We start from the raw sequence: 22,736 nt of genomic DNA on the forward strand, positions 1-22,736 counted from the left end.
TGATGCCTGACATGACCTTCCATGTTGTGGAGAGACAGGTTATTGGCCGGTAGTTGGATGGGACTGCACCCTTTGAAGGGATCCTTCTGGATCAGGATCGTTCGCCCTTCCGTTAGCCATTCGGGGTAAGTCCCATCTCTTAGCAGGTGTGTTTGCCAGGCGCTCGTGGAGTGTGGTGAGTTTCTTTAGCCAGTAGGCATGTATCATGTCAGGGCCCGGTGCTGTCCAGTTCTTCATACCTGAGACTCTTTCTGGGATGTCTGCCACTGTGATGGTTACTGGATTCTGTTCATTTTCGCAGGTTGAGTTGCGAACAGCCTGTATATTAATATATATATATATGTATGTATGTATGTATGTATGTATGTATGTATGTATGTATGTATGTATGTATGTATGTATGTATGTATGTATGTATGTATGTATGTATGTATGTATGTATGTATGTATATATGTATGTATGTATGTATGTATGTATGTGTGTATGTATGTATGTATATATTTATATATATATATATATATGTATGTATGTATGTATGTATGTATGTATGTATGTATATATATATATATATATATCTTGTCTTTCAGGCCCGTTATCAGATACCCTGCAGGAATAATAAGATGGCCAAAGGAAGAGATACAGACCTCGGATGTTAAAACACGAAAGCTCCTCACCATGCATGGAGGGTTCCATCCCAAATCCAGCACCCTGAGACTGTATGCTAGCCGCAAGGAAGGAGGCCGAGGACTAGTGAGCGTAGAAGCCACTATCCAGGATGAAACATCCAAGATCCATGAATACATCAAGCTCAAGGCCCCAACTGACAGTGTGCTCAGTGAATGTCTCAGGCAATGGAGAGCAGAGGATACAGTGGTGGAGGACAGATCCTCATGGGAGGACAAACCCCTGCATGGGATGTACCACCGGACCATTTCTGAAGTGGCTGATATCAAGAAGTCCTACCAATGGCTAGAAAGGGCTGGCCTACAGGACAGCACCGATGCGCTCATGTTGGCAGCCCAGGAACAAGCCCTGAGCACCAGAGCAATAGAGGCTCAGATCTACCACACCAGACAAGACCCAAGGTGTAGGCTGTGCAAAGAAGCGCCTGAAACAATCCAGCACATAACTGCAGGGTGTAAGATGCTGGCAGGGAAAGCATACATGGAGCGCCACAATCAAGTGGCTGGAATAATATACAGGAACATGTGTGCAGAATATGAACTGGAAACCCCAAGGTCAAAATGGGAAACACCTCCGAAGGTGGTAGAGAATGAGAAGGCAAAGATCCTGTGGGACTTCCAGATCCAGACTGATAGGATGGTAATGGCGAACCAACCAGACATTGTAGTGGTGGATAAAGAACAGAGGAAAGACGTTGTGGTGGATGTGGCAGTGCCAAGCGATGGGAACATCAGGAAGAAGGAACATGAGAAACTGGAGAAATACCAGGGACTCAGAGAAGAACTGGAGAAAGCCTGGAAAGTGAAGGTGACAGTGGTGCCAGTGGTAATTGGAGCACTCGGGGCAGTAACCCCCAAGCTGGAGGAGTGGCTACAACAGATACCTGGAAAGACCTCAGACCTCTCAGTCCAGAAAAGCGCAGTGCTAGGAACAGCTAAGATACTGCGCAGGACCCTCAAGCTCCCAGGCCTCTGGTAGAGGACCCGAGCTTGGAGGAGAAACCACCCGCGGAGGGTGAGAGGGGCGTTTTTTTTATATATATATTTATAAAAAAATACATATATATATATATATATATATATATATATATATATATATATATATATATATATATATATATATATATATATATATATATATATATATATATATATATATATATATACATATATATATATATATATATACATATTTTTTTTAAACTTATTTAGAAATTGACAATCATTTGTTTCTGTTTTTCTTGTAAACTAACAGGTTCGGATCTAAAGCAAATAAAAACACCACTTACTGATACCATACATATCCCACTGGAGTCCAGGTTTTTTTAATGTTCACAGCTGAACATTGAACGTCGTCCACAAGAACCTGCTCAGGGAGGAAAAAAGGATCGTATACGATGTTTGATGAAGACATGACACTCATGACTTGCAGCAGCAAACCTGCTATAAATATTAATCATAGAACGGCCGTCTGTGTTGATGCAACAGCTGGTAAAAAGAAACGCTTATGTCATTTACCGGTATCTTTAAAACTAATCCTTGGACAGGCTTTTGAGAAGTACGCCCTAATTAAGCATACATCAAATGCTCGTAAATTAATGCGAATATGTTCATTTGTGTTATTTAAGGCGTCTCTAATTTTCCTAATTTCTTTCAAAAAACATCTGCTGGGTACATTAATATTTGTCAGAATCCCGGCAGAATGTTTCATAGTTTCTTCCAAGGAACCTGTCACTTTATCACAACAATATAATTCCAAAAAAAAAAAAAAAAACATTAAGCTCAGTTACTGTATTATTTACATCAATAATTTTGAAAGGTGTCATTCTAGCACAGAGTCCCTCTAGTGGAATCTTTGGCTTTGAAGAAAAATGCCAACAATCTAAAAAAATCATAGGTTTGTTTAGTTCTGATTTTTAAATTGAGGTTATCCTACAATAATGAAAAGAAGCTGCCCTTTTCTGCCTGGAAAAAAATAACCTTCTCAAACTAGTTGTATATTACAAGAACCTTTTTCATTATTAGTGAAAGAATCTGCTGTAATTTTGTCTTAATCAGATATTTAAAAATCAATTGTGATTTTCTGGCCTTTTAGGACAAAATTAATTATTTAAATCAGCTATGAACCGTCATATTTAGGTCTACTGCTCTATTATTTGGTAATAATATCACTCCCTCCCCCAAATGTATGCTATTTTAAGCCTTAAAAATGATATGTAAATGAATGTTTACTCTTAAACGTCTGTGCTGCTGTTGTTAAATGGATTTGTTCTATTCTATAAGTTTAATCGAACTTTCCAGTTTCCATAAAATTAAGCAAGTCTATTTCTTGAAATAACACCACTTCCCTAAATGAAAGTATTGTGTAAAAAACTGAAAAACAAAACTTGTTTTATCAGATGTATTGCTCAAAATAAGTTGTTTTTAAGGTAAAGGACTCCTCAAGACATTAAAAATGTATTGTTTTAAAAAAGGTCATTACATCTGACTGAAAAGGTACTAGTAAGTTTTGCTGCTTATTTGGTGTAATACGTTGTTTAAACTAAAAACTAGACAGCAATAAAACTTTGTGTTTCTGCCAAGAGGCATTGAGTGCTTTACCACACTGCAGAAAAACAAAGCACATTGATGTTAAGGGTTAGTCTACTACCAGAGCAGTTTATAATTAGAATAAATTAAAGCATTGGTTTTTATTTTCTGCTACACAACAATGTTCAGCTGCTTTTATTTTTTTATAGTTTGTGCCCGGCCTGTAACGGTTTCAGTTCTTTATGTTTGGTTTTTTGATTTTCTGTGATGTTTTGAGTTAACTTCCTGTTTTATTTTGAAAGGTTCCTGTTTTAGACCTTGGTTGTGAGTTTTACCTTGGTTCTCCTCTGTCCTGATTGTTTCCACCTGTGTATCATTGTCTTGCTTGTATTTAAGTCCTGTCTTTCCCTTCCACCTGTGCTGGTCCATATAGTGTTGTTCCCTGGTTTCGAGTTTCTAGCCTGCCGTATGCAGTGGTTTTGGTTAATAGTCTTTTGTTTATATTAAAGCCCTTGTTTCCCCTGCAACCTCCTGCCTCCTCTCCTCTCTGCGCCTGGGTACGTCCCCTACCATTCCCCGTAACACGTCCAGAATTACATGACACCAAATCTTTTATATTTTGAAATAGAGCTGTGACAAGATTGACACCACAGAGTTATTTCACACCAATCCTCTTCCAACTTTAGGTGGCGGACATGGGCTAGTTAACAGTGGAAAAAGACGATGAAGAAGAAGCCCCTTCCTGCTTAACCAGTGCGAACATCAGAGGCTACATGCACATTTGAGAATGCATGTTTTGTGAGTTCTTAAACTCGCGTCAGATGCGCGTGTCCATAGCTTTAGAGTAAAAGGCTGCAGAACCTTGGTCTAGAGTTATTGCATCCTCCTTCCCAATGTTTTCCCCCATCCTCTGCCCTCTCGTCTCCACATACCATGTGAATCTTTGCTTGCGGTGCTCAGCAGGTCTCTTACTTTGCCTTTTCAACCATTTCCAGTCACATGCCGGGCGAAGTCTGCTGTGCTTCATGCTAATTGTTTTCAGGATGCTGCCATGCTCATCAGTTTCACACTGAGTCGCTAAACACAGCTGAGGAGAGATGCTCCTTAATTAAAAACCCAGCATTGGTTTGAGAACAAACACCACCTCTGTAGACAGCAGATACATTTCCCCTGGTTATTCCTCGCGTCATGTGACCCTCTAAAGACATGTCTGTGCGTTTGTGCACGATGCACGCTCTGATCAGCACACCTGTCTGTTTGGATCCAGGTGTTCCTGCAGGTGATTCTGCGCTGCTGCTCTGCTCCAGCTGGTGGCAACAAGTTGTCGTTTCATCAGGTGCAACCATGGGACTTCCCTGTGCTTCTGCCACATCCGGCAGTGTCTTTGCTGGCTGGAGGTAAAATCTGATGAATCTCTTTTCCCAAAAAGTCGTTCATAAATTGTTTAAGTGCGAAAAGTCCAAATCACTCTCAACCAGAGCCTAAACTGCTTCTGATTCAGCCTTAAAAATGCTTCTGCTGGACAGTATTTAGATATTTATTCACTATTTTATTCCGTAATTATTGTCAGCTCAAAAACAAACAACTCTGACATTGTTGCTTTTTGTAAATCTCTAAAAATTCAGACACAAGTTTTCCTCATTGGAGAGATGACAACATAAAGACATCTAGGCCAAATTATTCCACAGAGAACAGCTGGAAGCTCAGATCTGTAGCAACTGTTGTCCTCAAAAGGGTTTGCATCATTGTCACAGGAAAAACTTCTGCTTTTGGCATCCAGGATTTGAACTGTTGAGGTCAGAGAGATTTATACGTTTAATTTTCCCACTAAATTAGAATGACTTATACTCGCTGGACACCCGTTTGGCTTAAATGTGGTACACAGAAACGTTAGAACTCTTGAGCTCAGCTTGATCTGTGGAGATACTTAGGTATGGGAACAAATGACAAAAAGACGGGGAAATACCACAACCTTATATCAACTGTTTCATTTTTTTTAATGACAGCGTTGAATTCTGTCTCCATCCACACATGCTGTGTTGGTCATAACTTTGTTGTTACACTTTAAAGTGAGTTCATTTAGCTTTGGATCACAATTAAACCTATTTTTATGGCCCGCGACCGTCCTGAACAGCAAGGACCAGATTGTTTTCGCAATTTTTCTTTCTGACTGGGCCTTTAAACAAAAATGTGCCCCTTCCACACACTCAAAAGCGCACCAAAATGGTGTATTGTTTATTTTTAACACAGTCTTGTAGCATTTTTTGTATGATGAAGGACATTTATAAAGACAATTAAGAATAAAATTTTGTTTCCGAGCATTTCTTGTTTGAAATTGTCGTGAATCCGGAGCAGACGAGAAATCCAGTTTGAAAAATCCTGTAGATGTTATCTAGAAAAATCTACAATCGAAGGGCCACAAACTTAATTTTTCCTTTAATCATTACTAAAAAATGACTGGGAACGCTTTCAAAATAAATGAAAAGATGATTGGAGTGGGACTTTAAACTCCTCCTAAGGATTTCGATGTACTGCTTCTGAACTCCTCGAATGTAGGAAAGCTGTTTGGGGAAAAATGTTGGCGTTATACAAGTCACAGATTACAGTGGTGAGCTTGTAAATGTGGCAATCCCTGTTGTTAGCACATTTTATATCAAAATATAGTGAAAAGGTAACACATAATTCATTGGCTCAAGCTGACCGAAATAAAATAACATACAATGGGAACACGTTAGGATTGTGGGCGGAGTAAGCATTAAAACTTCCGTTACCAAGGAAATCCAGTTTGTTTTTACTGATGCTTCTACAAATGACATAAACCTGTTCGTCACCATGAGACGACCAAAAAGATTAAATGGTTGCTATGGAGATTAAACTAACAATAAAAGTTTCCATTTTGGAAGAAGTGTTTTTTTCCATGAATTTGTCACATGCAGCTCTGACCAGGGTGGCTGGGGTAGAGGGTGAGAGTGAGGGGTGTCTAGCAGTCGCTCAATCAGTGAAGGCCGGTCAAAAGGGGGCGGCGATGGAGGTAATAGGTGGCTTTGATTTTGGTTTGTTTTCATTACGTTTCTTGGTAAATAATTGTTTTTAGTGAAGCACTTCTGTTGGAAAATATAGAAAAAAAACAATCTGACAACCTGTAATGAGGTGTTTGTCTGTATTGAGCCTGTATGCAGTCGCTGCAAAAACCTAATTTCCCAAGCTGGGATCAATGAAGTATCTTTGTCTTATCTTATGTTATCTTATCTTAAGTTGACCCCTTTTTTATCGCATCCTACTTTCTTTTTCAAGTAAAATCTTTAAGATAAAAAATTAATAAAATACAAAAAAAATCAAGGCTTTGTTGCGGAAATCTTTCAGACCTTAAGTCATTGGGGGCAAACACGATCAATCATAACAAACGAGAGGAAAACTTTCTCAAAGCCTTTTTCAAAAGTTTTTTAAAGAAAAGAACAGAAAGGTTCTTAAAACAAAGCAGGGCAAAGATGCTGCAGAGCAGAAGTGAATAAGAAAAGGGAGTCAGTGAGGCGGACACATGACTGAGGGAAACCACAGCAGCCAAATACTCCTTTTATTAAGTCAAGTCGAAAGGATCCATCACAGCAGGCTGAGCTGATCTGCCACGCTTGATGGGAGATGCTCCCTGTCATATCCAGTCTAATCCTGTAGGTGGAGCGAATCCTCCTCCTTCCCACCACACAAGACATGCAGTCATCTGCGCTCCATCTAAAACACACTGATCCGTGATCAACAGCCCTTCCACTTACAGTCTGGGAAAGTCGATTTGATTAATGCTTCAATTAGGAGCAAATGGAAAAGGTTAGAGCATTAAAGCCAGGGGAAAGTATTATTATTACTGGGAACATTTTCTGTTAGATCACGTTGAATGGGAATTCAGGGTAGTTCCTTTATAGTTCAAGCTCTCTTTAGACATAGAAAGGAAGTAAAACTAGAAGGCATTGGACCATCAGGGAGCTATGAACTATTCCCATATAGGACTGTGGGGTTAAATAAAGAATCCTTAACCGGTTTCGGTGCAGCCTGATGTGGGGTTTTATGTGATCAACCAGCTGGACCCTGTTCAGGAGGCAGGTGTGTCAGATTGGAGTAACAGGTGCAGGTAACGTGAGTGCATGATAATTGCCATTTTTATAACGGCAAATCACATTTGTTCTTTTATTTTATTCGAATCTTTAGAAAAAACATAAGAAATGCTTTCGATATGTAAGAAATCCATATTAGGAAAGTACTTCCCGGACTTACAGTGAAATCAATCTACCAAAGATAATAAAGAAATACGGTTTTTACTTCAATGGTTGCCTTTAAAAGCACTGACATACGTATATATATATATGTATATATTTAAACCAGAATGTAGATTTAGCAATATTATGCTGAGCAAAAGCACAGAAAAAAATCACAGCATTTTGTCTGTAAGTGATGATCTCTATCTACTAGTTCTGAAAATATTCACTCAGTGGTGACGGCAGGCTGCAAGTTCTGACCTGCAGCATCTGCCTCTCTGCTTCAGCCCAGGAATGCAGGCCTTTTCTCCTTGCTTGGGGTGGTGCTGTCAGTCTATCATTATGCTATGGTTGACACAAACACTCACAGTCATTCATGCAGGCACATGCACACATAAACATGTGTACACAAATGCCCCCAGCTTTAGCCTCCAGCACTTCCTCTTGCAAGAGTTCAACTCATTTGATTATTAAAAAGAGTTCAAATTGTGTTTAAAATCGATACAAGAGGAGCTCTGGAAAGTATTTGAGCAGCTATAAAATATAGAAGAAAATAGATTTTTATGCCAACATTCATTTGAGTGTGTTCTCAGACCACACACACATACAGTCGGAGAGGCATTGAGATGATGATCACACCTGTTGTCTGTATCTCAGTGGCTGCAGTGATCAATGAGACTAACAGATGAAAAGAGAAGGCAGAGGGGATTATGAAGCTGAAGGTATTGGAATCAAAGAGGAGAGAAAGAGCCTGATCTGCTAAAAATGTACTTCTCCATCCTTACCATGAATGACAGCTGATACTTCTTAAGAGCTCACAGAGAAAAAACAATGACGTCTGTCTGGCTCCTGTGAGAAGTTCAAACCATTCAACAAAATCTTTTTTTTTTCATTCCTGTCATCATACGGAAAGCGTGGATTAGAAGGAAGAAATATTCATGTTGTGCTTGTGCACACAGCTGTATGAATAAGTCAGATGAAAAACAAGTATTCTTCTTTGTGACGTAAATCAGCTTCCATAAATTGTGACATTCCTTTGTTCTTACACAGAAATGTACTTTGAAAAAATGTTAAGGTTTGGGTATTAACTGCAAAGTCTTCTCTATTGAATTCTGCTCATAAGAAAGAGAATACATCAGCTATCAGATGGTCAAACTCATTTTAGCGTCTTTCCTTCTTGAAATTATCTTTGCAAGAGGGGCTAATTCATATTTTTCTAGATGAAAGTTGCAGCTTTAACAAACAGGTTTGTTTGGGGAAAAAGAAGGGAAAATAATAGTTTTGCTCAGCTGGGATGAAGGTGGAAAAGAGCAAACATTCTTGATGCTCGGTTGGCTATGATTCATTTATATGGAAAGCAATGAGGCATTAGGATCTCAAGTATGCCCTGCATCCATACATGCATACCTTTGGCAAAGGTTTGGGGCTGTTAGGCAATCTATTTTGATAATCCAGTACACATTTTGAAAGACCCACTCCAATCAGTTTATAAGCTTTTTTAAAACTGCTACCAGTGGTCTTTTTATTTTAAAATTATTCTGTTTCTAGCCCACAAACAAACAAAAACAAACTTGTCATTTTCTAGGACCTATAGTCTCTGCAGAGCGGCAGGAGTTCATTAGAGATTTAGCTTTCAGTTGTGGGTGGAACCACCCTCCTTTCCCCATCCCATTCCTGAAAGCTCTCTGTTTACAGCAACTTGAATAGGGAAATAATCAGAAACATAGTTTCAGGCTTAATTTCCTATATTCCCCCATCATCAGAAAAATGCTACAATAACATGTTAAAAACACCATTTTCATCTGAGTGGATCTTTCGAAGAAAGACTCTCCACAGTTGAGGGTTTTTGCTGAGGGTCCTCCACAACTGAGACTGATGTTTTTTTTATCAGTTCAAGAGTCAAAATATTCGGGTTACAATGTGGTTGAAAAATAAAAAGATTATTGGAGGATATTCCAGCATTTATGGTAATTTTTTTTTAACCATGAGAGAACTTGTATTAAGGTTGGTGAGATGACCACCCACGATTCCTTCCTCATTATGAGTAAAAACAAGTGCAAATGTGACATTCTGTTCACACGCTGCAAAAAGAAGTAGCCAACAAACAGAAAAAGAACACAAATCTTAAGAAGAGATCACTAGAAAATGGTAAATGATCAGTCCATGCAGCAAGTCATTTTTACTTAGCAAGAAATCTTATGAGGTGTTAAAATCTAGAAACAAGGAGTTCCACACAAGCATTCCAAAATAGTTAAATATGCTTAAAAACTTCTAAGTGAATGTTATACAGCGCAATGATAAGTATTAGTTGCTAGTTCTAAGCAAATGGTTTGTATTTTGTTTTAGCTTTTATTAACCTTATTGTAGTTTATTTGGATTAAATTGACAAAAAAACTAGTTTAACAGCTCATTTTTGAAGAACACGTGAACAAAAGGACAATCTTAGTACAAGTTGGCTCATATTAAATCCTTGTTGGTGTCTCCATGTTATGAAATAACGTTAATAAAATGCGTTTAGATGTCTTATAAACATTTTTTAAATAAAGCAATTTGAGTTTTTTTGAGTCTTAAATCAAGTTTTTCTTGTGTCAAGAGTATAGATATAGATTTTGGCTCAGCTTATTAATAGTTTCCTTATTTCCACATCCTAGCTCTGTAGACAAAATTCTAAACTGCGTTGATTTGGAGAAAAGTGTGGAAAGGTGTAGAGCAAAGACAAGACAAAACAACTTAAAAATGATGAAATATCTTGAATGTCTAAAAGCAAGGATTGAAATCTTTGCAAATATCAAATAATTTGCAGTGCGTTGTTTGTCACTTTTGCTAACATATTGTCAAAGAAGAGCACACGTTCTGTCTTTTATGCCTGTCATTCATCCTTAAATGTAGATTTAGTTTCTGAACAGAGACATTTCTCTAAACTCTGGAAAGATCTGAGCTCTAACTGAGTAATTTTTAGCGTCATCGTGTGGACAGAGATTTTAGGCTGCTCAAATCTGCCCTGATTTCTGCTGTGTTGACACAGCAATGGGAGACACAAACAATAATTGCGACTCCCAGCCTTTTCGAGACTTATTTTTAAGGTGTTCGCATGCACATTCATCTACAGATGGTTTTGGAAATAAGAAACCTAAAGGTCGTCCATGGTGGTAAACCGAGGAACTGAAAATTCTGGACGAGCCCTGATAAAGACTTCACGTCGTAGTATGAATCATTTCAGAACACGGAAAGTGGGCGCAGATAAAAAAATGGAGACAATAACATTCTCTTGATGACTTTGAGCGTGCTGCTTCTCAAAACATTCTGTTAGTTGTCTTCGCTTAGAAGGAGAGACAACTAACATGAGTAATGAGATCACCTGTCAGTGCGTCAGAGAAGTTGCTGCCCCCTCAGCTGTTAGGCAGAAGAAAGGAGATGGAGCGTGACAGTGAATTCCTTTAGATTGTCAATATGTGTTCTGCATGAAAACAGGACAAGTGTGTACCTCTCATCATTTGTAGCTATGGCCTTCACTCCGGAGCTCTGTGTTTGGCCTCATTGTAAATGAGACAATAGTCAGGCAAGACTGAGGAATTGCTATTGTTCATTTGACTCATCTACTTTTTTGGGGCCAAAACCATATATATGAACCTTTTTAATTGTTGTGTTTCCTAATCTGAGTGAAGAAATGTTTTGTCAGAAAGCAAGTCTGCTGGTTTGTGGGGCTGTGAACTCTTAACCTTTGGGCTCTCGCTGAGGAACTTCCTGTTGTTTTGTGAGATCCGGGGAGAGAAAACACTGAAAAGCTTTCCTTTTTCCAGCAGCCCTGGGCAGTGATTATAGCTAAAGGCAAAAGTGATGATTCTTTTAGGATGATTTAGAAATGTCTGAACCTGTCCTCAAAGTTTAATGTTCAGCAATCTGTAGCCAAGCAGGCTTCACCTGTTTCAAAAGATTTTCTGTCATGACTTTTTGACTGCATACAAAATGAGGCGTATTTTTTTAATATATTTTTTTACTTCTGCCCAAGAAAAAGATGGAATATGATTTAAGATATGTTCTGAGGTCAGGTAATTCTTCTTCAGCAACTCAATTTCAGTTTAAACTCCTCTATTTGTGCAGGTATATTTCTCACTCGTGAGATTTCAGATTGTCTCTGGAGATGGAGTGACATCCGCCGCTTTCAAGAGGATTTTATTTTGAGAAAATACAGAGAGGGACTGTGGTGCTAATCTATTCTGACACCACCAAGGTGGTGGATGTGCCATTCATTCAAGCAGAGCAAACAGAGCAGGGAAGGAAGATAATTTTGCTTACTCTGCCCTCATTGTCAGAAGCCTTCTCTCCTTCAGGGGGTCCGGGGGGGATAATTGCTGCAAAATCACATCTTCCTAGATCTCTATCATTGTGTGCTCTCGGCTCGTTATTAAGAATAATATACAACTGTAATAGCAGTGAATGGGAATGGCTTTAAGTGATCATTTTAGCTCTTTTGAGTTTGTGTTTTTGGACATTGGCCTGATTTAGGATTTTCTAAATGAGCAGCAGGGCTGAAAATCTCTCACATTATCCCTCCCCGCTGTGCGCTCCTGTGTGCACGTCTTTCTCTTTTTAAATACAGGCTGAAACAAGCTCTGAATCTCAAATGTCACAGCTCAGATCAAGCTGCAAACATTCTGATATGGAATTTAGATAAACAGTTTAACGCCACCTCAGACAAGAAGCTCCCCCCTCTTCTCTGCAGTTTGTCAAAAATAAGTTTGCATGGTAAATCTCTGCATCCTAAAAAGAAAAAAAAGAAAAAGAAAAAAAGATTGCCTCGGGCCTTCCATTCCCACTCCTGCAAAAAAAAAAAAGAAAATGTTTTGAGCGCATGGCAAGTCACGTCTCTGTCAGGAGATTCTTCATTTTCATACGCTGAACCTTGTTATTCGCATTTTTCCCACATGCAAGCCATTACTGCTCTACCACGCAGACAGGAATCCCACATGACATGGTCAGACCTGCAACCGTACATTTGTTCGTGATACTGTGTAGCTACAGGTGTCTCTGTGGGGTAAACAACGGAGAAGCTGGGGTTTTAATCATTTCTCTCACATGGTGTGAACACTGTAATGATCAGGCAAGCACCTAAAGTTTCTACAAAACTATTGTCTGGAAAAGGGAAATCTTCCACTGGAAGGCTTCCTAAGTTTTTTAGGTTATTATGTGGTCTTTTAAAGTCTAGCTGAAGGATTATTCCACTCCCGTGAAAGCAAACAATTTCAGCTCTAAATAAAACATCTGAACACTCTAGATGATGTATGCGTTTATTTTAATCTGTTAATGCTTTTAGGGCCTTTTAAGGAGAAACATAAAAGGGACAATCCCTGGTAACTGTAATTGCTGTTATGATATATTATTGTCTACATTAGCCTCCATGACAAGCATCACAACAATCCTATAATTTTACATTCAAGCGCTGGGATTTTCCAGTTCCTGCGTCCGCTTCAGAAGTGCATGCTGTTGTGTGGGGATGTGCTTGGTTTTTCAGAGGAGGGAGGTGACTGAGCCGTCCAACTTGTCCCGACAGCTCGATAGGATGGGTACTTCTCTAAAGAGATCATCACGTCTTCTGCTTGCACCTGCCATAGGCAAGTGCTTCTTCCTTACAAAGGCATAACTTAATGCTGGAGCAGGTCCCGGCCTGTATCCACCCCCTCCTGCATCCTCTTACTCAGCTCTGTTTTGTCAATCTCAGTGTCTCACTCTCAGACCACAAGCAGGGCAGGGAAAAGTGGCTGCCTGACCTCCATTGCCTGTTCCTTTTGGCTCTGACGTTTTCATTTTTGCTCTTGGAGAAGTGTTGAATTGTCTCCTCTCAGCTAGTGCTCAGTGTTTGATGAAATTGCTTATGAAAAACTCAAAGTGTAGCCTTCTCGTTACCATTGCATAAAGCTTTTGTAATCAGAATGGAATGGCCAAGTCCTGCAATCTGATGTCAGGTTTTTTTTCCCAATCCAATCACTATAAACTGAGGGGTCTTGGTAAAAGTACATCACTCGCAAAAGTCAAAGAACAATGCGTCTTTGCCTATGACGAATCCCAGATGCATGCCCAAACAGATGTTATTTTGAATTCCTTGTCCTTTATCTGTTTTCCTTCACATCTGCTGGTCGTTGCATCATCAGCACGCCTCTGGTCTTCAGGATGGCGAATCATCCTTCTCTGCCGTCTCAATAGACTCATGACATTAGAATTCTCTGGATGAGTTTATGGTGGATCTGCATAGACGAAGGGAGAATATTAAAATCTGAGATACAAGCTGTTCAAGATCAAAAGATCATCGTTCTGCTTGTGAGGTGGGAATTAAATTAAGAAACTGCTCTGTGTGTCACAGAGGGGCTGGTGGTGAAGAAACTCAAAATCTTTACCTTTGAGACAAGTGTAATCTTCACATTTTTCTAACATTCGTTACAGTATTGTATTATTGGATTTTTGATATTTTCCGAGTTCCCATTAAGAGTTTAAGTTTTACGACTCTGAACTGTTTGTTGTCACTCCTATGGCATACCATAAACAACCCCATTGCATTGACGGGAATCAAGAAAGTGAATTGACAGACCTACTTAACTAATACAAACAAGACAGTGTCATCTGCAAAAAGACAATTATGTAAGGCACTGGTGTCAAACTCCAGGCCTCAAGGGTCAGTGTTCGATATATTTTCCAACTAACCTGCCATTGTAGCTTCTCATCAGTTAATCAGGATTAAGTAGGGCTAGGTTTCTAAAAAAACAGAATCAAGCTGGGCTTTGAGGCCTGGAGTTAAACAATCCTGAAGTAACATGCTAATCAAGCTGAACTTTTATGAGATCTAACGTCTCACTCCAGTTGTTCAGGCAAACTCACTAAACACAGAAAAAGTTTGTTGAACAAACTTCTAAACATGGTTCCATTGTTTTTAAAAGATGGTCCATTCCTAAAAGGCTCAAAGTAATATGACGCTATTTTTTTAAGCGCAAGTAAAAAACTACGTTCACACTGAATGTGATTTGTGCATCAGGGACATGGAGTTTAAATGTTTAGTCCAAGTACAGACCTGGTCAGTGGTCCTGCATTGCGTTTTGCATGTCGGGTGTGATTCGGTATGGCGGTCTGGCAGCAGCGCATTTTGGGTGTGTCGCGATGTTGATATAGTTTAAATATCTGAACTTTGGTGAAGAATTTATGTTGCGTCAACCAATCAGGGAGTCATCTTTGGCCCCTGATGCTTTGATGACATGATCAGTGGGGGAGTCCAAAACCAACATGGATGAGAATCTAATCGTTCTTCTTCTGAACTTTATAACATTTTTCTCATTTGTATTAAGACGATAATATATAGGTACTCTGTCTACGACATTTATAAATATATTTTTGCAAACATAATGATGCTGTTTGCTCAATGCCTGAGAGTTGGACTTTTACGTCTGTCTTTTCTTCAGCATGGTTCATAAACTGTTGAGTCATGCTATTAATCATAGGGTATAGATCACAGCCCCTGTAAAACGAAGGCTGTAAGCTGCGATGGAAAGTAAAAAGAATGTTTTTTAATGTAGAACCCACAGTTTTTTATCTCCTGTTTTTATAGTTAAATTCAAGACTAAACAAAGTCTGAGGTTATGTTGAAACAGAGAGTCTTTTATATTACTTTTTTTTATTTTATCCCAGAGAATCATAAGTTCAATCAAACTGTAATGTTGAAAAGGCTGTCTTTTGTTGTTGGTGCTTTATGAAAAAAGAAAAAGTCATTTGTCTTGTGCTCTGTCTTACTTTCAAAATACTTTTACTCCTCCACAACTCTTAATACCTCAGGAGGACTTAAGAGAAAGAGAAAAGCTACACCTGTGGCTGCTGAACAAGTGTATCACTGTCTGGGTGTGCTGTCCCGACTCGTCAGCCTCTCCTGCCTGGAATGTGCCAGGGAGACAATCAGGTGCAACAGGCGCGTGGCGGCTTGCTCCAGGGAGAGATAACCTGCCCTGAGACCGGGAGCAAAGAGATGCAAAGGCCCTCCGCCCCGGGTCAACACCTCCGCAAAGCCTTAAGACATGCTGCTTTAGAAAAGGGTCAGGTGACATGTCGGAGAGCTGTGGAGGATTTCTAAACTGCTCTTCTCCAGGAATAATGTCTCTGGATTCATCATTGCGTAGGCTTGTTGGACTATCCCAGCATGACTCACTCAAAGGGTGGGGCGCTTTGAGGTTTTGTTTAGCCTGAGGGGGAGAAAATTTCATTTCTATCAAGAAAAGGTCAGGAGAAATGTTCCAGCTTCACAGGAAATGCATCAGTGCACATAATTGGATAACCTATCAGTTTTTGGGCCACATTGATTGAAGTTACACTATTTGCCAGTGATGATGGTCAGCCAGATTGAAAGTGATTGAGAAATGCTTGTGCACAAGGAGTCAAAGCATCCATGTGTTGTTAGCATACCAAACAAGCTGTGTTTAGACATTTGTTCCACTGTATATGCACTCGGAACATAAATTATTCAAGCAACTCACGAAAAATGACAGTTTTGTGCTTGTTGATGACTTAGTTGGCTGCATGTAGGACTGGGGCATGGGAAACCAGGGTTAGCTTCCCAGGGGCGCACGATGAGCTGAATCCACTGTGGGTCCTTAGGCAAGACCCTTCACGCTACTGTCTAACTATGTAGCCTCAGGGGAGCCCGGGTCTGTGTTTCCTTGTGCCGTTCCCCAGCCCAGGCAACATACAGGGTTGTGTCTGGAAGGGTATCAGGCGTAAAAATCTCTGTCAAACCAAATGTGAATGCTGATTTGCCGTGGTGACCCCTGTGGGGATATGCTGAAAAGCGAACAACAACATGTTCTCATTGTCTTTGGCTAGTTTGACCATTGACTGTATATGAAATGTGGACCGACTGACTGTGAAGTCACCCGTACTAAAGGACTTGCTGCCGGTTCCAAGGATATTCCGTCACCACTTTTTTCACAATACAGACGTTGCCATGTTTGAACCAGAAATTGTCAGTAAACGGTGATCGGTCCGAGTCGAGATTTCTATGGCAACCACTCACCAATCAGGAATGAGATTGTTGGAAGTCCACACCCCTACCACTTGAAAGCGTGTTCAGGACAGGTTTTTTAAACAAATGCTTCAAACGTTGGAAGTGAAACCACATACTTTTACTGAGGCATCTGATTGGTCAGTTTGTAACTGGCACTGACTGAATGACTGAGTAACAGCTGTTTATTTCTCTGTTGAAGTCTATGGGATTTCGGCTTTTTTGGAACAAGCGCGTACTGCCTGTTTGGAAAGCCAGAGGGGGAGGGGTCACTAAGTCCAGTTCTCAAACACAGTCAGTGAGTTTGACTCAAATTTTTCACTTTTTAAAAAAAATCAGACTCGCATGTAACTTTATTTAACAATTCACTTGCTATGATTTCAGATTTATAGGTTGCGAACAACTAAATTGCATGACAAAGTGTTTTTGCAAAGTGCTATGAATTTTTCTCCTACTTTGGGGACTATTATTTACAACTCAAAGCCAAGAAAAACGATTTTTGGAGAGAAAAAAAGACGGCCGCTCTCATATGTGCATTTTTTTCCCTGCCTGTGTATGTTTTTGTTGTCTAGGGTTTTCCTTGGTGGCAGTGAACAAAGTGTTCTACTGTGGAGCCGTTTTTGCAGTCGCAGACACTGTGTCTGTACAGGGAGTTCCTGTCCCTGGCCCAAACCCGCAGACCAACAGCAAAGAAGGACAAGGTCAACCGTTGCCTCTGCTTTCTTTTGGCATTATTGCAGAGGAGCTTTACCTCACACTCGTGGAGCATTCCTCCGGGCCTGATGTCAGTAGATTTAATTTACAGGGAGCCTTTATAGGTTTCAATTCTGACAGTGACTGCTATCTTAAGTTTGAAGTTAAAACAAAACAATAAATCTTTATGATCCACCCTTAAATTTTATACAAAAGAAACTCTGTTTTTTGTGGGAAAAAAGTTGTTTTACTGGAGCTACATTGAGAAATAAAACAGTTTTGTCTATGCATTTTTATATATGCTTTTTACTGTTAGAAATTTAATGAGCTAATCTTTAATGGGCTAACATTTCGCAAAATATTTCAGGAAAAAAGGGTATTAGCTAATTTTTTTAAAAGCTCAATGCATTTTAGAATCTCAAAACGGCGCAGATGCAGCAAATTTAGAAGAAACTGTTCCTGTCAGATGTTTAGGTCTTTTTGTGATTACTCAGACCTCCAAACCTTACCTGACCTTTGTCTTAGTGTTGTGTTCTCTTGGATCATCTTCTAACTTGTGTTATTTAAAAAAAATAAAAAATAAAAAAAGATGCTCACCTCATCATATTAGAGCCTGCTGAGGTTCTGGCAGTGGAGGGGCTTTGGCTTCGACTGCTCTGTCAACCAAATGATTTCACTGGCCTGGTCTACCTCCAGAGGACTGTTTTCACCTCCACCTGTTTGTCGACTGAATTTCACTGCTGGTCTGTCAGGCCTCTGTGCTGCCCAGCAGATTTCTGCAATCGGCATAGATCTCAGGCTGCTGAAGAACGGTTCTCTCAGCTGGAGTCGTGACTTTCTGTCAGCGTGCAAAGCTACGACTTTCCTGAACGGTGGATTGTGTTTTTCTCCTTATTTCTTCTTCTCCTCTATCTGAATTCAACAAACATATATGCTGTAAGTCTGCTCACTACTGGCTGAATCTTTTCAAGAACTGAAATTAAACAGCCCTCGTGATCAGACTTCAGAGACCCAGTTTAATTCATTCAATTCACCCAATGTATTAAAAATCTGTCAAAAGTCCCAGCTCCTGTGATCTTTGTGATAAAACTCACATCAAAATGTTTCTGGACTTTTGCAAAAATCGCAAAATGTGCGCCCTTTCATTAGGATTTAGCCATCATTGATGTTTATCTAAAATACATACTTTTATTTTTCAGCTCATCTTAAGCTGCGTTCATACCAAACACTGCTGCAGTGGTGAAAATTTTGATTTGCCCCACAAGTTTGAACATCTAAAAGTTGTGCGAAGAGTTGCATCAACCAATCAGGAAGTCATTTTTGGGCCTGTGACGTGTTGATCTTGTGATCAGCGGGTGGAGTCCAAAACCAACATGGTGGAAAAGCTCGCCGCTGCCACTTGCTCTCGCCCCGAACTTTATGATATATTACTTAATTGCATAGAGACAAAAATAAAGACTTCCTTTCATTTTATTTATGCTTTTCCCTCCTCTTCTGCGTGACAGCAAGTCATCAAACTGGGTCACAGAGAGAGACAGAAGTATCGCTGAAAGTATCCATCATTCAGACGCAGCTCCTGCAGTAGATGGTTTATCTCACCATACTTTGAGTCTCTGTATGGTCTAATGAACCCAGACATGGAGACGTGACTACTGATGATTTTTGTAGGGCTCTACAGAATAAATCAGCCTGATTTTTTAAATTCATCATCCATGTCTTCCGCACATTGCAAGTAAGATATAGAGTCAATGCTCCACTGTAGCAACAAGGCTAAAAAAGGCTAAAAAATATGTTCAGTTATCATTATTTAGACTGAATGTTACATAAATTCATTTTATTTAGTTTGAAGTTCATATTTTTTCTTACTACTTTTGATGATTTTTTTTTTTACTTTTTCTTTAGATGTTTGTTTCCGCTTTTATTTGCTTAGTGGATCCCAGCTACTTGAATTAAAATGTTTCAGTTAGTTTCAATAAGAAAAATGAAACAAGTTCAGTCTCAGAAAAGTGAAAATGATAAAATGCTCTCTAGAGTCATCATAATCTAATGTTTTATGTGGCCACATATTTTTCAATGCACATGGACAACATTTGAGTATCACAGCGGAGGTTTTTCTATCAAAATCCTGAATTTCACCAGCTAGATTTTACTTTTAATTTTACACAACTATAAGTCATTATTTCTCTAAATTCTTCTGTAAAAAGATATTCAGTACTGTGTGTTGGTGTGATTTTATTTAGCAGCATAATATTGCAGTTTTTACCTTTTAGTTTTTACCTGTTTTCTCCTAAAACAAGGGATGAGGAATCCAATTAGCAAATATTACACTTATTGTACATTTGATAAATGCAATTGTTGTCCTTTAAGTGACATCGAAGATGTATCTGCCTTCAAATTCCACTTTAATGCGAGGGATAAATAAGATATACCCAGTAGCTACCATGCCAGGGTTGAAGAAAATTGTGTGAATCAAGAGTGAGGCTGGTGAGTCTGTTTGTGAAACGCTTTTACAATCAACATCACTGAAACTCTGCTTGGGTAGCCAAAGATTGAGAGACAATTATCAAAGGCTGGAATTCCAACCTGCACTGCCGCACATGATAAGAGAAGCTGAGCAGTGGTGGAAGATAAAAGCAGAGACACTCAACAACGAAAGCCCCACGAAACTTATCAGATCCTCGTTGACATTGCAGATCCCTATTTTCTGTGTGTGCTTTGAAAAACCTTTCACTTATGCAGAAACGCACATGATTTGTCACTTTGTGTTCACACAGCTGATTCATTTAAACGTTCATCAACTATTTTCCACCTCTAAATTAGTTTAGCGCTCAAAGGCTGCTCAGAGCAGGTGAGCAATTAGTCTATGACCAGAGGCCCAAAAACTACTCAAGTGAGAGTAGTATTACTTCAAAGAAGAAGTAGAAGTCCAGCTACTGCTAAAGTAAGAATAAAACTGTATCTTTTAGGTGGGAAAGAAATAGGAAATCTGATTATGTCTTATTTTTTTTTATTTTTTTTATTTTACATCTTTTAAAAACCTCCAAGTAACTGATGAGATTTTCTTCTAAAAAAAAAACACAAATTTGACGACACAACGTTAATTGTGATCATTAAAATACGATTAATTCCAAATGATTCACGATTGTTGAAGTCCAGTTCAGTCCAGATCATTTAAGTAAGGAATCAGACAGATAACAAAAATAGACGCACAAATTCCTTTATTTCAAATATTTTAAATTTTGATAACAACCAAATACAGGGAACTTGTTCTTGTTTTCGTTCTTTTAGTGAGGTTTTAGCCAACAAAAATAAATGAATTGTAAAAATATAGCTGCCTTCAAAGGCAACTCTAATGTGTATTTTTGTTTATATTATGTTTAGAGTTATAAAATAATCATTTGAGATTATAAAGTCATATTTTACAGACTATAGATAGTAGTACATATTGGTGTTAATCTGATAAAAGCTTTGTAAGAACTGAGGGACTTATTTCTAGTTTTGCCTGGGATTACATCGTTGCTATGGGTGACGTCATGCCAGCGTACCGCACTGGAATGAGCCTCATGAGGTCCTGTAGTGACGCGATGTCTGCAAGTGTCATACCTGTGAAATGTATGCTTGAGTTAATGCGGCCATCGAGGTATGGATCTCATGATTTTATCGTTTGCTGTCCGAGACTCTGTGAAAGCTAGGTGACAGATTAATGGGTCTATTTTTGTGTGTTGTGCACCTTATTATTTGTGTTTTTTGTTTATTATTCTCTGTGAGAACACTGTGTAATAAGGGTACATTAAGGTTTTCTGTGTTTTGTTTCACAGTTCTGACGGCATTGTTGGGGCATGAAAAGAGGCAGATGAGGAAGAACTCCATGTCCGGATAAATGTCTGTTCAATCAATGAACCATTTGGGATTTTCATCAAGCTCGAGAAGATCAACAAACAAGTTTTTATACAGAAAAAAATAAAGAAAACAACCCAATGTTGCTTAGAGTAATCGGTTTTTAGTTAGAGCTCTGCTCAAATACAAGTAAAAAGAACTATTCACTAAAAAAAATAATTATTACAACATTTTAATTTGAGAAAATGTAACTGAGTACATTTATAACAAATCCTCTCTCAATTGTATTAAGAAATTTGGACAATAGCGTAAGTTGGAAGTATAAGGTAAAGTTAAATAAAAAATGAATAAACATATGGAACAGTGAGGCTGAATGAGCCAAAAAAAAAACACACACACACACACACACACTTAAAAACAGCTATAAACTATTACAACATTTGATTGACGTGCATTCATCTCCAGACCTTAAACTTCAGCCGATGTTTACTGAAACTTAGTTTTTAACCCAACTTGGAGCCCATTTAGGTTTTATTTCCCTTGAAGACGAGGTTTGGATTTATACCAACAAGGTAATGAAGAAAAGTGCACACAAAAAAAAGTAGGAAACCCAAGGAGCACAGAATTTCACAGCTTAGTGTTTGTAAAAGTGTTTCACATAATCAGAAAATGCAGCTCACAGGATGTTACTCAGGATGAAAAAGGTTGCCGTCCTCGCTAGCTCTGTGACAGTGCAATGACACATTTTTGCCGACATCTGGAGCAGAGGCATGTTTGGCGTTTTGCAATCCGTGCAGTCTCCAGATTGCCTTGTCTTTGCCCCGGACCTGTGAAGTCTTCCCCTCCACTTCAGCAGCGCGATGTCAAGCCTGACCCCCTGACCTCCTGTTAACACTGACATCATTACCACGTTTGAAGTCCGGGGAACACGGTTTTAAAACATGAACTGCGACAAAACTGCCATCAAAGACTTCGGAATTTAGAGCCGATTGAAGCGACGGCATAATCTTTACGCAGTTGTAAGATTTACGGTTTAAACGTCTTTTAGGTACTTAAAATTCTTGAAGCTGATAAAAGCAAACAACACGAGTCTCATCGTCCCACCGGGCACAAGATGTCTGTTAGATAACTAATATGCATCTATTGTAGATGTCTCCTGGACATCACAGACAACTCCATTTCGTTACTCTGTTAGTCTTCAGAAAGATATAGCCATCTTTAACCTTTTAGATGTCTATTACAGTTGTACACATTTAATTTAACAATCACAAAACCTATATTCCAAGAAGTAGCAAAAATTTCTACTGCAAACCAAATTCTCAAAAACTTTCAACAAAAAAACAAACAATCCAACAAGCAGAAGCAGCTGCGTGTTTTCACAGCAGATTCATTCAGAAGAATCAGAACAGAAAACGAACCAGTTTTAAATTGAAATCCAATTCTGGACATTTTAAATGCACAATAACCCCCTAAAATAAAAATGCAGATGGCAACAGAAATCTGTGCTAAATATATAAATCCTTGAACAAGTATATCCTGGACAATCACTTTCACCGAAGTGATCCTGCTTTTAGAAACTATCAGATCGTCCTTTATCGTTGCAGATCTTGTTGTATGCCTCTTTACGAAACACTGTCCTTTGTAGGATTGTCAAAAGTTTGATACGTGGCCTCTAAAGCAGTGGTCCCCAACCTTTTTAACGCCACGGACCGGTA

General features: G+C 39.0%; 1 long non-coding RNA gene across 1 annotated transcript; it reads left to right on the plus strand.

The window, feature by feature from the left end:
* Window positions 1–3,474: 3,474 nt before the first annotated feature.
* On the plus strand, window positions 3,475–21,149 carry LOC144986926 (uncharacterized). Its single transcript, XR_013650810.1, has 4 exons — window positions 3,475–3,770; window positions 3,900–4,011; window positions 4,481–4,610; window positions 21,003–21,149. It is a non-coding gene; the product is annotated as an uncharacterized LOC144986926 (long non-coding RNA).
* Window positions 21,150–22,736: the final 1,587 nt, after the last annotated feature.

The sequence above is a fragment of the Oryzias latipes genome, chromosome 17, assembly GCF_053564925.1.
Source record: "Oryzias latipes strain Hd-rR chromosome 17, Olatipes_Hd-rR_3.1".
In the NCBI taxonomy this organism is placed as follows: Eukaryota; Metazoa; Chordata; class Actinopteri; order Beloniformes; family Adrianichthyidae; genus Oryzias; species Oryzias latipes.